Source organism: Cebus imitator, unplaced genomic scaffold (assembly GCF_001604975.1).
Source record: "Cebus imitator isolate Cc_AM_T3 unplaced genomic scaffold, Cebus_imitator-1.0 Scaffold575, whole genome shotgun sequence".
In the NCBI taxonomy this organism is placed as follows: Eukaryota; Metazoa; Chordata; class Mammalia; order Primates; family Cebidae; genus Cebus; species Cebus imitator.
The window spans coordinates 640408-654198 of record NW_016107890.1 but is presented as its reverse complement, the minus strand read 5'-3'; the positions used below and the strand labels follow the sequence as shown (position 1 = coordinate 654198).

General features: G+C 41.5%; 2 pseudogenes; both read left to right on the top strand.

Moving 5' to 3' along the window:
- The window catches only part of LOC108294340, a 3297-nt pseudogene extending 1765 nt beyond the window's left edge, over window positions 1-1532 (top strand).
- A 7395-nt stretch (window positions 1533-8927) lies between these two features.
- Window positions 8928-13791, top strand: part of LOC108294339 — a 34958-nt pseudogene continuing 30094 nt past the window's right edge.

Below are 13791 nucleotides of genomic sequence, written 5' to 3'. Positions count from 1 at the left end.
TGTTGCCCAGGCTGCAGTGCAGTGGCATGATATTGGCTCACTGCAACCTCCACCTTCCAAGTTCAAGCCATTCTTGTGCCTCAGCCTCCCTAGGAGCTGGGATTACAGACATGTGCCGCTATGCCTGGCTAAATTTTGTATTTTTAGTAGAGATGGGGCTTTGCCATATTAGCCAAGCTGGTCTCAAACTCCTGACCTCAAATGATCTGCCTGCCTTGGCCTCCCAAAGCACTGTGATTACAGGTGTGAGTCACTGTGCCCAGCCTGCTTTTGCTTTTCATTTTAAAGTTATTATTTAACAAGACTTTCCTCAGGTTATTGTCCCTTAGACTTCTTGTCTCCAGATTGAACAATTCCAGCTCCATATGCAGACCAAATCAAATAGTTTTCCTTATATTTATGTGCAATTCAAAAACATATGAGCAACTAGAGACATTGAGGACCAAGCATACACACACACACGCACGTACATGGACACCCACAGTTCCTTATTTTAAAAATGTCTAAGGTCGACTCCAAATTTTCCATTTTAATTATGGTAAAATGTACTTCATTTTGCCTGAACAAAAACTAACTGCAATAAACCACATTTGCTTTTCATTTTAGTGAAAAATTTGAGTAAAGCCCAAAAGGGTCTTCTCACTGTGGAAGGCACCTGGGATTAGCTCTAGAGGAAGAGGTTGCAACAGCGTGTTTGTTGTAAACATAGGCTTCTGGCCTTCCCTGAGCCCTCACTGTGCACGGAGCTCTGCTCTGAGCCCGAGCTTTGAGGAAGGAGCTTATCCTTTCCTGGAAAGATGGGGCAGACAGAACGAGAACCCATGCTAATACAGAAGATGGGCACATCAACAACGACATACCAGGTAGAGCTCGGTGCTTGGACAGTAGGATGGCAAACCACATGGGGCAGAGTTCATGAACTGGACCTAAAGAGGCGTTTGTGGCTCTTTTATGGCTACATTCTAGGTCAAGAGACTTCAACCAAATAGCACTATCTTCTTCCATTAGGGCTTCTCTAACAAAAATACTTAACCTAGTAATTTATAAACTAGTAATTTAGAAACTTATTGCTCACAGTTCTGAAGGCTGGGGATTCTGAGACCAAGGCTCCAGCAGATTCAGTGTCCTGTGAAGGCCTCTTCCTTATAGATGATGCATTCCAGCTGTGTCTTCACGTGGCAGAAGGGGCAGAATAAGTTCCCTCTAGCCTCTTTTATAAGAGCACTAATCCCATTCATTGGCTCGGCCCTCATGACTTAATCATCTCCTAAAGCCCTCACCTCTTAATACTATTGTTTTGGTGATTAGCTTTCAATAACAGACTGTGGGTGAGAGGACACAAATGTTCAGACCCTAGCTTCCAGGTACAGAGGAGGTCCATCATATTCAGCATCCCTGCAGATGGCCTTACCTATGGCCCAGATGCCTCTCCAGAATCTCTGAAAAATGGCTTCATTCCCCAGGCCTTTTCTCCTCCACCTCATCCATTCACCTACAGTACAGCTACCTGCCTTTCTAATTCCTACTGGTAGGAGCTTCAGCTGTGGGGCCCAGAGACGCTTTATGTGGAGCCAACTCATCTCAGGTGGGTCTTGGCGAGAATGAGATGGTGCCAATGTTAGCAGCAGTGAATCCATATGGGTTTGCAGCAACTTGATTTTTGCCTCCTCGGAGGAAAGAAGTCACTGGAGGGGCATAAGGCAAAATGAGAAACCCAGGCAAGTTTTAGAGCTGGAACCACAGAAAGTAAAGTATATTTGGAAGAGGGCCAAGCAGGCAACTTGAAAGATCGAAGTGTGCTTTCAGCCCTTCACTTGGGGATTTATACACTGGCATGGTTCCCGGGTTTGTGTCTCTTCTCGCTTGATTTTTCCTTGGGGCAAGCTGTCTGCATGTGGTGGCCTGCCAGCACTTAGGAGGGGCTACCTGTGCAGTGTGCTTACTGAACTTTTGTGCATGCTCATTTGAGGTGTTTTCCCCTTACCAGTTCATATGGTTTGGCTGTGTTCCCACCCAAATCTCATCTTGAATTGTAGTTCCCATAATCCCCACATGTTGTGGGAGCGAGCCGGTGGTAGGTAATTGAATCACGGGGGTGGTTACACCCATGCTGTTCTCAAGATAGTGAGTTCTTATACAATTCAAGGGCTTTCTAAGCATCTGGCTTTCCCCTGCCAGCACTTCTCTTTCCTGACACCCTGTGAAGAAGGATGTGTTTGCTTCCGCTTCTGCCATGATTGTAAGTTTCCTGAGTCCTCCCCAGCCACGTAGAACTGTGAGTCAATAAAATCTCTTTTGTTTATAAATTACCCAGTCTTGGATATTTCTTCATAGCAGCATGAGAACAGACTAATGCACCAGTTGAATGTTCTTAAAAGAAGGTCAGACACCAGTTAAACATCACCATTTTGCCTCTTAGCACACATGCTTGAGTCCACTTACCCAGCTCCTGAGATCTTATCACGAAGCCACTGATCACCAGCTCCAGGTGTTTTCTATCTACTGAGAGGCTGCAGTTCTCTGGTGCCAGCTGTGTCCAATTATTATTTTAGAGTGGCAGTTAACTACCTGAGCATCACCTGATGGTCACCTGACATTCCTTGTGGGGACCCTCTCTTGCCCTGCTCATGTCTGCCCAGCTACCTACTCTTACACCAGGGGTAATAGAACTAGGGTGTTTAGTGCCATTACATGTAATGACCTGTAAAAATTGGCTGAGTAACTGCACATATTTCCTGTTTCCTCTTTTATCCCTAAAGTATATATTCTCTGAGATCTCCCGACATACTATCCACTCCCCAAGAAGTTGCTCTAGAATCAGGAAACACTCAAATCACCTAGTTTTAAAAACTCTCCAGATGAGTAGTGCTGCCTCATGATATGAACCAGTCAAATCTCCAAGATGTCGGACTTCTGAGTCGAGAGTCTCAGCCAACATGTGCGAGCTCCTTGGTAAACTAACATTTGACACTGTTTCAGATGAATATTTTTAAAATATTCTAGAATTTTCAGCTTCATATCTGAGGGAGATAACAAATGCTCTGGCAGATGTGTGGAGCAGGAGGACATGGATGCTGGGACTCAGCATCTCCTCTGTTGACCCAGAAATCCTTCCCTGGCCACACCTCACTAAGGGAAACAAAAGCTTAGGGTTAATTACACTCATCTTCCTTAGACCACAGTTAGTTAACCAACTATTTTTATTCAAGGGTGCCTCTTAGAGGTTCTAATTCTCAACCTAAGTGGCTACATAAGAACTTTATTCCTTTGAACCACATACAGTATTTTCCCTGAAAGGAATCTGGTGAGTGTAATTTTCACCTGTCATTATATTTCCAGTGGATTCTTAGTGTGTGTGCACGCATGCACACAAACAGGACTCCTGGAAATTGCCAAATTAGTCCATGTCTTGATCTAATGTTGCATGGACAGAATTTCACATGGGTCACTTATTGTCCTAGTACCTTTTTAGTTAACTTGATGCAAAAAAAATGCAAAACTAAAACAATTCACCTCCTAAACAGCTCAGAACAATTTACAAAATGCCTCATAACAGACTGCTCTCAATTAAAAAAAATTTTTTTTAAGACAAGGTATTGTTCTGTCACCCAGGCTAGAATGCAGTGACACCATTATGGCTCACAGCCACCTCAAACTCCTGGGATCCTGCAATCCTCCCTCCTCAACCACCTGCCACCAGCCATTGTGCCTCATTTTTTTTTTTTTTTTTTTTTTTAGAGACAGGACCTTGCTTTGTTACCTAGGCTGGTCTCTCCTGGGCTGAAACGATCCTCCTGCCTCAGCCTCCCAAGATGTTGGGATTGTAGGCATGAGTCACTGTGCCCAGCCCTAGGTGACTCATTATATCACATAGGCAGGAAGTGTCTCATAGCAGGTGGCATAGGCTCTGTGGGACTGTTTTCTTTTAGGAAACAATCTCTCATCATCAACATGCTTGAGGCCCCAGGAAAGGTCTTTGTTGCTTTAACTTGGGCATTCTGTGTTTGTCCAGCTGCATTGACATTTCATGGAGTGGGTGAGTCAGTAAGGAATGGAAAGGCAGCAGCCATGGGAGGCAAGCCAAGGGATTCTTTTAGGTTCTGGAACCTCTGGAAAGAATTGAAAAGACCAATGGGTGTCCTGCCTTTTCATCTTCCTATCCACTGGATTCACTTGATAGTGGCAGTAGCAAAAGAGCCATCCAGTCAGTAGGGTCCTGCCTGGTCTGCAGGGAAAAAAAAAGGCTTTATGAGCCCCATTTCGTCAAGAGAAGGATTTGGTATTTCACTTAGCCAGACCTCCAGGTTCAAGTGAAGGACAGACATCCCCATAGATGTCTAAGCAGACATTTATCCTGACAGCTGTGGGGGCAGATTTCTGGACTTTATGGCTCAGGCTTTTTCAAAAGCAAACAAACACTATAAGAGAAGGCCTCATTACTTAAATAGAGTCAAGAATTCCTAGTTCAGGCAAATCTGCTGGGTTCCTGACTGGGGATCAGTCAGGTGAATTCAGCCAGTGATTGGTTTGGTACACACAATGTTTTATTTTTCATTTACTTTTTAATCAGCAACTTCTGCACAAAGCAACACTACTGGAGGTAAGGTTTCAGGATTTGGGTTGAGGCTCACAAGTGTTTTCTGAGCGCTCCGGATAGACAGGCTTTCTGATAGGCCAGTCTTTCAGTCACTCACTCTAGCCCTGCCCAATGGCCTTGAAATAAATTGCAGCGCCAAATAGCAGAGGGCCTAGCCTTCTGAGTGTTATGCCTCTCCCCTCCAGAGTGGAGACACGGAGGCTTAGAGCAAGATTAGGAGAATCTGTGTTGGCAACAGATAAAGGGATCAATGGAAGAAGGAGCAGCTGAGGCCGGGGGAAATTTACATACGCCTGCTAGAAGTAAGGGCTCAGAGCCTCAGAAGGGACAGGAAGAAACCAGACCAAAGGAAAACATCTGTAATGAACTGTGAGGACCAGTGAGCTGCAGAGGTCGGAGCAGGCAGACCTCCCCACCTACAGAACAATCGAGCAGCTGCCAAAGCAAACCTTTCTGCAGTTGAGATTTCTTTTATTGTCATTCTTCCCTTCCCAGGGCTGTTCAGCCTTTGAAGTAATCCTCAGTGTGAAAAGCTAGGAGGATGTGCACATAAGAGGCCCTTTGAAAAAGCCTTGGGGAAAGTAGCCAAGCTCTGGAGGGAGCAATTGCAAAGTGACTAGGACAAGGGAGCAGGGAAGGATTGTGGGGAGACCAGACGGGTGGCTTAAAACCCTTGGCATGGCAAGCCTTCTTTAAGTGGCAAGCCAGATGGCCCAGCCTGGTGGGCCTCAGCCAGCGCTTGAGCTCATGGTCCTTTTTCAGCATGAAATTCATTCCTGTGACTGCAAGGGAGCCGAACAGTACAGCGATCTTAATGACTGTATTGCAAACCACAAAGGATCTATGTTCATGAATAAGCAATAATCAGATGAAAGCATATGACCTATACCAAATAAAGAAGAAAAGAGCACAAAATCTAATCAGTAATGTGTAGGCAGCAGATAGTGACGTGGAAGCTGATGTTCATCCCCTTGACCATTCCTGTCAGACCCAGAGACGTGGTGCTTACATTTGCTCCAGTGGAGACTTGCTAGAAACAGAACAGAGATGCAAAGAAAAAAACCACCTTAGGTTTTTAGGGAAAACGCTAAGAGCTCTGGCATATAACTGGAGAGATTACAGGAGTATGTGAATATACAGAGCAGGTATCTCACCTGCTCTGTGATCATGATCAATAAAGAGCTCTTAGCCTATCAACACTGATTCCACAGAAATATGAACTACCATCAGAGATTACTACAAACAACTGTACGCACAAAAACCAGTAAACCTGGAAGAAATGGATAAATACCTGGACAGTTGCACCCTCCCAACGCTAAACAAGGAAAAGTCGAAACCCTGAATAAACCAATAACAAGGGCTGAAGTTGAGGCAGCAATTAATAGCTTACCAACCAAAAAAAGCCCAGTTCCAGATGGGTTCACAGCTGAATTCTACCAGTCATACAAAGAGGAGCTGGTACCACTCTTTCTGAAACTATTCCAAACAATCCAAAAAGAGGGAATCCTGCCCAAATCATTTTATGAGACCAAAATCATCCTGATACCAAAACCCAGCAGACACTCAACAAAAAGAGAAAACTTCAGGCCAATATCCATGATGAACATAGATGCAAAAATCTTCAATAAAATACCAGCAAATCGATTGCAACAGCACATCAAAAAGCTTATCCATCAAGATCAAGTATGCTTCATTCCAGGGACGCAAGGCTGGTTCAACATACGCAAGTCTATAAACATAATTCACCACATAAACAGAACCAAAGGCAAAAACCACATGATTGTCTCAATAGATGCAGAGAAGGCCTTCGACAAAATTCAACAGCCCTTTATGCTAAAAACTCCCAATAAACTAGGTATCAACAGGATGTATCTCAAAATAATAAAAGCTATTTATGACAAACCCACAGCCAACATCATACTGAATGGGCAAAAACTGGAAGCATTCCCTTTGAAATCTGGCACTAGACAAGGATGTCTGCTCTCACCACTCCTATTCAATATAGTACTGGAAGTTCTAGCCAGAGCAATCAGGCAAGAAAAAGAAATAAAGGGTATTCAATTAGGAAAGGAGGAAGTCAAATTGTCTCTATCTGTAGATGACATGATTGTATATTTAGAAGACCCCATCGTCTCAGCCCAAAATATCCTGAAACTGATAAACAACTTCAGCAAAGTCTCAGGATACAAAATCAATGTGCAGAAATCACAAGCATTCCTATACACCAGTAACAGACTTAAAGAGAGCCAAATTAAGAACGAACTGCCATTCACAATTGCTACAAACAGAATAAAATACCTAGGAATACAACTAACAAAGGATGTAAAGGACCTCTTCAAGGAAAACTACAAACCACTGCTCAAGGAAATATGAGCAGACACAAACAGATGGAGAAACATTCCATGCTCATGGTTAGGAAGAATCAATATTGTGAAAATAGCCATACTGCCCAAAGTAATTTATAGATTCAATGCTATCCCCATCAAGCTACCAATGACCTTCTTCACAGAACTGGAAAAAAATGACCTTAAATTTCATATGGAACCAAAACAGAGCCCGCATAACCAAGACAATTCTAAGCAAAAAGAACAAAGCTGGAGGCATCATGCTACCTGACTTCAAACTATCCTACAAGCCTACAGTAATCAAAACAGCATGGTACTGGTACCAAAACAGAGATATAGACCAATGGCACAGAACAGAGGCCTCCAAGGCAATGCCATATATCTACAACCCATCTGATCTTTGACAAACCTGACATAAACAAGCAATGGGGAGAGGATTCCCTGATTAATAAATGGTGTTTATTAAACCATATGCAGAAAGCAGAAACTGGACCCCTTCCTGACACCTTACACGAAAATCAACTCCAGATGGATTAAAGACTTAAACATAAGACCTAACACCATAAAAACCCTAGAAGAAAACCTAGGCAAAAACATTCAGGACATAGGCATAGGCAAGGACTTCATGACTAAAACACCAAAAGCATTGGCAACAAAAGCCAAAATAAATGGGATCTAATTAAACTCCAGAGCCACTGTACAGCAAAAGAAACAATCATTAGAGTGAACTGGCAACCAACAGAATGAGAAAAATTTTTTGCAATCTACCCATCTGACAAAGGGCTAATATCCAGAACCTACAAAGAACTAAAACAGTTTTACAAGAGAAAAAACAAACCCATTCAAAAGTGGGCAAAGGACATGAACAGACATTTTTCAAAAGAAGACATTTATGAGGCCAAAAACACATGAAAAAATGCTCACCATCACTGGTCATTAGAGAAATGCAAATCAAAACCACATTGAGATACCAACTCATGCCAGTTAGACTGGTGATCATTAAAAAATCTGGAGACAAAAGATGCTGAAGAGGATGTGGGAAATAGGATCACTTTTACACTGTTGGTGGGAGTGTAAATTAGTTCAACCATTGTGGAAGACAGTGTGGCAATTCCTCAAGGACCTAGAAATAGAAATTCCATTTGACCCAGCAATCCCATTACTGGGTATATATCCAAAGGATTATAAATCATTGTAGTATAAAAACACATGCACAGGTATGTTCATTGCAGCACTGTTCACAATAGCAAAGTCCTGGAACCAACCCAAATGCCCATCGATGATAGACTGGACAAAGCAAATGTAGCACATATACACCATGGAATACTATGCAACCATAAAAAATGATGAGTTTGTGTCCTTTGTAGGGACATGGATGAATCTGGAAACCATCATTCTCAGCAAACTGACACAAGAACAGAAAATCAAACACCACATGTTCTCACTCATAGGCGGGCGTTGAACAATGAGAACACATGGACACAGGGAGGGGAGCATCACACACTGGGGTCTGTTGGGGGCAAATAGGGAAGGGACAGTGGGAGGCAGGAGGTTGGGGAGGGATAACATGGGGAAAAATGCCAGATAGAGGTGACGGGAGGATGGAGGCAGCAAACCACATTGCCATGTATATACCTATGCAACAATCCTGCATGTTTTGCACATGTCCCCAGAACCTAAAGTGCAATAAAATATATATTTAAAAAAAAAAAAAGAGCTCTGAGTCAGAGACAGGGAAAAGAGTTTGCAGTCAAGGAAGATTATAAAATATAGCATGAAGTCCCTGTACTGTGCTTCTACACCCTGAAATTCATCCTGGGGAAGGGTGACCAGATGCCTCATAATACATGATGAGATCCAAGGCAGAGAGAACTCATGTCCTGTTCTTCATGTGGAGATTTGATGTCTGTTCGGGGAAGGCCAACAGGAAAATGGCATGGAAGATCTAACCACCAGAGGGCCAGAAATTGCCCCCATGTTTCCAAATGCCCCAGAAGATTTTGCAGGTAAGTGAGAGAGAAAGAGAGGAGCAGGTCCGCTCCGGGATTGCCCAGGTCAAAGTGAAGGTTCAAACAGCAGATGATCTGGGTTACAAGACCCATGTTAGTGATGAAAGAAAGTTACAGCTGCAGTCTTGGAGGCATCCTCAGCTCCACGGTGCTGAGTGGGAGCAGAATGGACACTTCTATGAAGGTGGGATCTGACCATCTTTAGGAGCAAGCACCATGGGCTATGTGTACCAAGAGCAAGGCTGGCCCAGGTGACCTGGGGTGGAGTGGGGGCTGTGATAGGAGACAAGAGTGGACCCATTTTCCTCCTGTAGTGGCTTCACTGGGATTTTCCGTAAGCCTCCAGGGAGTTTAGGATAGGCACTAGAAAGAGGCGGAGGTAGAAAACACTGAGGAAGGGGGAACTCCTGAATAGAACTGAATTTCAAATTAGAAGATACTGGAAAGTTACTGGCTGGGGCTGAAAAGACCCAAAAGTAGCATTTGGAATGTGATGATGAGCGCTGGCACAGCTCTGGGAACTAACACCACTCAGGGTCCTCAGGGAAAGTGGAGGAAGTACTTACGTAAGAGAAAAGACAAATTAACTTGTCAGAGCCATCTGTTAGATAGCTCTAATGCAGTAGATTCTTGCATAATGAAGTATCATTTAGTAGTAGTGGTGAGTGCCCATTTTCTTGCTTCTTTTCAGATTCCATTTGGTGGATTCAAAAGTATTCACAGACTAGCACAGTATTTGCAACTGTGGCACATGAGGACAAAGGTCATGTTGCAGTATTAAACAATTTATATTGTTCTTAAATGTGTAGCATGTGGTTCTAAGGTAGTGGTTCTAGGGACTCCCCAAGTCCCCAGAGCCTTTTAGGGTCTGTGAGATCAAATTGTGTTTTTCTTAAAACACTATTTTCCTTTTTCTTTCTCATGCTTTCACAAGTGTACAGTGGAGTTTTCTAGAGGCTATAAGACACATTATGCCATTCTTGCTCTGAGAGCTAATGGTGTCTATAGTAATGTATTCTGTGTTTTAAGAACTTAGTATGAATTCTAAGATGTAAATATTGATAAAGTATTCCATGTAAACAAAGGTTGTTTGGAGTTCTCAATAATTTTTGTAGTTTAAAGGAATGATGAAACCAAAAGTTTTTAGATCCTCTGATCCAAGTGTGATACCAGTTCTCTATGTTGGCAGCTTGATAGACATTTAGCACTAGAACCGCAAATGATGTCATTTTTAATAAAAGTATTTAATATGATTTGATTACATTTATTAAAAAATTCAAAATCCAGCCATATTTAAATAAATTTGATTTTTTAAAAATGTTAGTCATTTTATGAACGACACTTCTCAAAAGAAGACATACAAGCAGCCAACAAACATATAAAAAAAGTGTTCAACATCACTAATCATCAGAGAAATGCAAATCAAAACCATAATGAGATAGCATCTCACAACAGTCAGAATGGCTATTATTAAAAAGCCAAAAAACATCAGATGCTGGTGAGGCTTTGGAGAAAAGGGAACACTTAAACACTGTTGGTAGGAATATGAATTCGTTTAGCCACTGTGGAAAGCAGTTTGGAGATTTCTCAAAGAACTCAGAACTACCATTCAACCGAGCAATCTCATTCCTGGGTATATATCCAAAAGAAAGTGAATCATTCTACCAAAAATACACATACAGTTGTATGTTCATCATAGTACTACTCACAATGGCAAAGACATGGAATCAACCCGGGTGCCTATCAATGGTGGACTGGATAGAGGAAATGTGGCACGTATATACTATATCATGAAATACCCCTCAGCCATAAAGAAGAACAAAATCATGTCTTTCACAGCAATTTTGATGTAGCTGGAGATTATTATCCTAAGCAAATTAACTCAGGAACAGAAAAGCAAATATTACATGTTCTCACTTATAAGTGAGAGCTAAACATTGGGTACTCAGGGACATAAAGGTGGCAGCAATAGGCAGTGGTAACCACTAGAAGTGGGAGGGAAGGAGGAGAGCAAGGTGTGAAAAACTGTTGGGTACCATGCTCACTGACTGGGTGATGGAACCACCTTAAACCTCCACATCATGCAATCTACCCATGTAACAAACCTGCAGGTGTATCCCAAATCTAAAACAAAAGCTGAAATTTTTTTTTAATTGTTAGTCATTTGTTATAATTTGTATTTGCCTTTAATTAGACTTTAAAATATCTTAGGAGAAAAATAAAGATTGTTTTTTAAGATATAAAAACAATTTGAAATGTTAATATTTCCAAATATTAAACATATTAAATTTCAGATATTTACTCTCAATAGAACATAAATTAGGTAAAATTCTTCATTATAGCAACAAGATGAGGTAGTAACCATGTGTAGAAATAAGCATGAAGTGAAGGCATGAAAATAAATTTTAGAGAATGTCTAATTACTTACTAATTAGCATTTTTATTTTACCAGTACTTTGAACATGACAAATCATCAGGACATCTACACATGTGCAATAATAATTTAATTCCATAGCTGTTGCTATTTTGCCACCTTTCAAGTACATAAAAAACACAGCTTTACCCAAAATTTTCAATTTTGTCACTATAAAGATTATTTAAATAGGAAGATGTACCTATGAAGAGTAATAGTATATTGCATTTAACATTTGAAATGAGGACTATCATTTATATATTTCCCTGGGCCTCACAGAAGTTAGAAGCAGCCCATATGTTTTCAGCACATCATCAACTCCTCTAATAGCCTTGTGAAATAGTTTTTATATCCCTAAACCACAGATAAGTAAATTGAACATTAGAGAAATTAAGCCTTAACCAAAGTCATCCAACTCACGAGTTGGAGCTTGGATTCTATCACAGGTCTGTCTGAATCAGAATCCACAATGCTTCACAGTTAAATACATGTGTGGCAAACAGGGTAGAATCTGGGACGCCCCAGAGGATATGATGTGCTTCTAGGATGGTGGTTTGTTTTAAGCACTATTTTTTTTCTGAGTGTAAACTAATGTATGCTTACAAAAAACTTTTTTTCTTTATGAGGCAGAGTTTCACTCTTGTTACCCAGGCTGGAGTGCAGTGGCCCAATCTCAGCTCACCGCAACCTCCGCCTTCCACGTTCAAGCGATTCTTCTGCCTCAGCTTCCTGAGTAGCTGGGATTACAGGTGCCCGCTGCCATGCCCAGCTAAATTTTTTTGGTATTTTTAGTAGAGACGGGGTTACTCCATGTTGGTCAGGCTGGTCTTGAACTCCCAACCTCAGGTGATCCACTTGCCTTGGCCTACCAAAGTGCTAGGAGTACAGGCACGGGCCACCGTGCCTGGCCAAAACTTGTTAATCAAAGGAATTAAAAAGAAAAAAAAAAACGCTGCAAGATCACCTGTACACCATCCAGAAAGAGCTCCCTTAAAAATTGAGTGGGGCAGGGAGAAGACATTCCTTTCCAGAGTTTTTTCTCTGCTTTTGTACACATACACACACATACAACCCACACACATGTGCACACACATACTGTTAAAATGTGATTGTTATAAATTCTGCTTTATAACCAGTATTTCATACTCTTTTGTGGATATATTTCCAGTTGCATAAATATAATTCTACATAATTATTTAAGGACTATATAGTATTATATTTCTGCAGCTATGTCACTGTTTACTTAAACTCTCCCCTATTTTTTATTTTATTTTATTTTTATTTTTCAGAGGCATGGTCTTCCTCTATCACCCAGGCTGGAGTGCAATGGTGCAATCACAGTTTGCCACAGGCTCAAACTCCCAGGCTCAAGTGGTCCTCCTGCCTCAGCTTCCCTAGTAGCTGGGACTACAGGCCCACACCACCATGCTCTGCTAATTTATCTGTTTATTTTTGCAGAGACAGGGTCTCACTTTCTTGTACAGGCTGGTCTCAAACTCCTGGCCTCAAATGATCTTCCCACCTTGACCTCCCAAAGTCCTGAGATTACAGGTGTGAGCCACCATACCCAGGCTAACCTCTTTCTTATCCAGTTTTCACTATTACAAATAACACTTGGATAGTCTTTGTGTGTTTGATTATTTTCTTAGGAAAAATTGTTAAAGACAAAATTCTGGAGTCGAAAGATAACACATTGTAAGACGATATATTTGTCAAACTTCCCTGTTGTACCAATTTGTATTCCCACTAGCGCTACTTGCAAGCAGGCTTCCTCAAACCTCTACCAGCTCTGAATGTTATTTCTCTTTCTCTTTAATCTTTGCCAATTTCACAAACCACTGTGATATCTCATGATTATTTTAATTTGTATTGCTTTGATTACTAGTGAAATATATTTTATTATGCCCATAGGCCATTTTTACTTCTTTTATGAACTGCTTTTTCATAGTCATGTCCTTTGCTTATTTTTAATTTTAGATGATTGCCTTTTTAAAATTAATTTTTAAGAGTGTTTCTTTCGGGCCAAGCATGGTGGCTCACGCCTGTAATCCCAGCACTTTGCAAGGCTGAGGTGGGCGAATCACAAGGTCAGGAGTACAAGACCAGCCTGGCCAACATGGTAAAACCCTGTCTCTACTAAAAATACAAAAAAATCAGCCGGGCATGGTGGTGAGCACCTGTAACCCCAACTATTCAGGAGGCTGAGGCAGGAGAATTGTTTGATCCCGGGAGGCAGAGATTGCAATAAGCCAAAATCGCGCCATTATACTCCAGTGTGGGTGACAGGGTGAGACTCCGTCTCAAAAAAAAAAAAAAAAGAAAAAAAGAAAAAATATTTCTTACAGCTACATTAGCCTTTAGCTTACTATAAGGTCTTAAAGTTACTTTAAAAAGCATACAGGTTTTGCCTGATAAACAAAGTAGCAT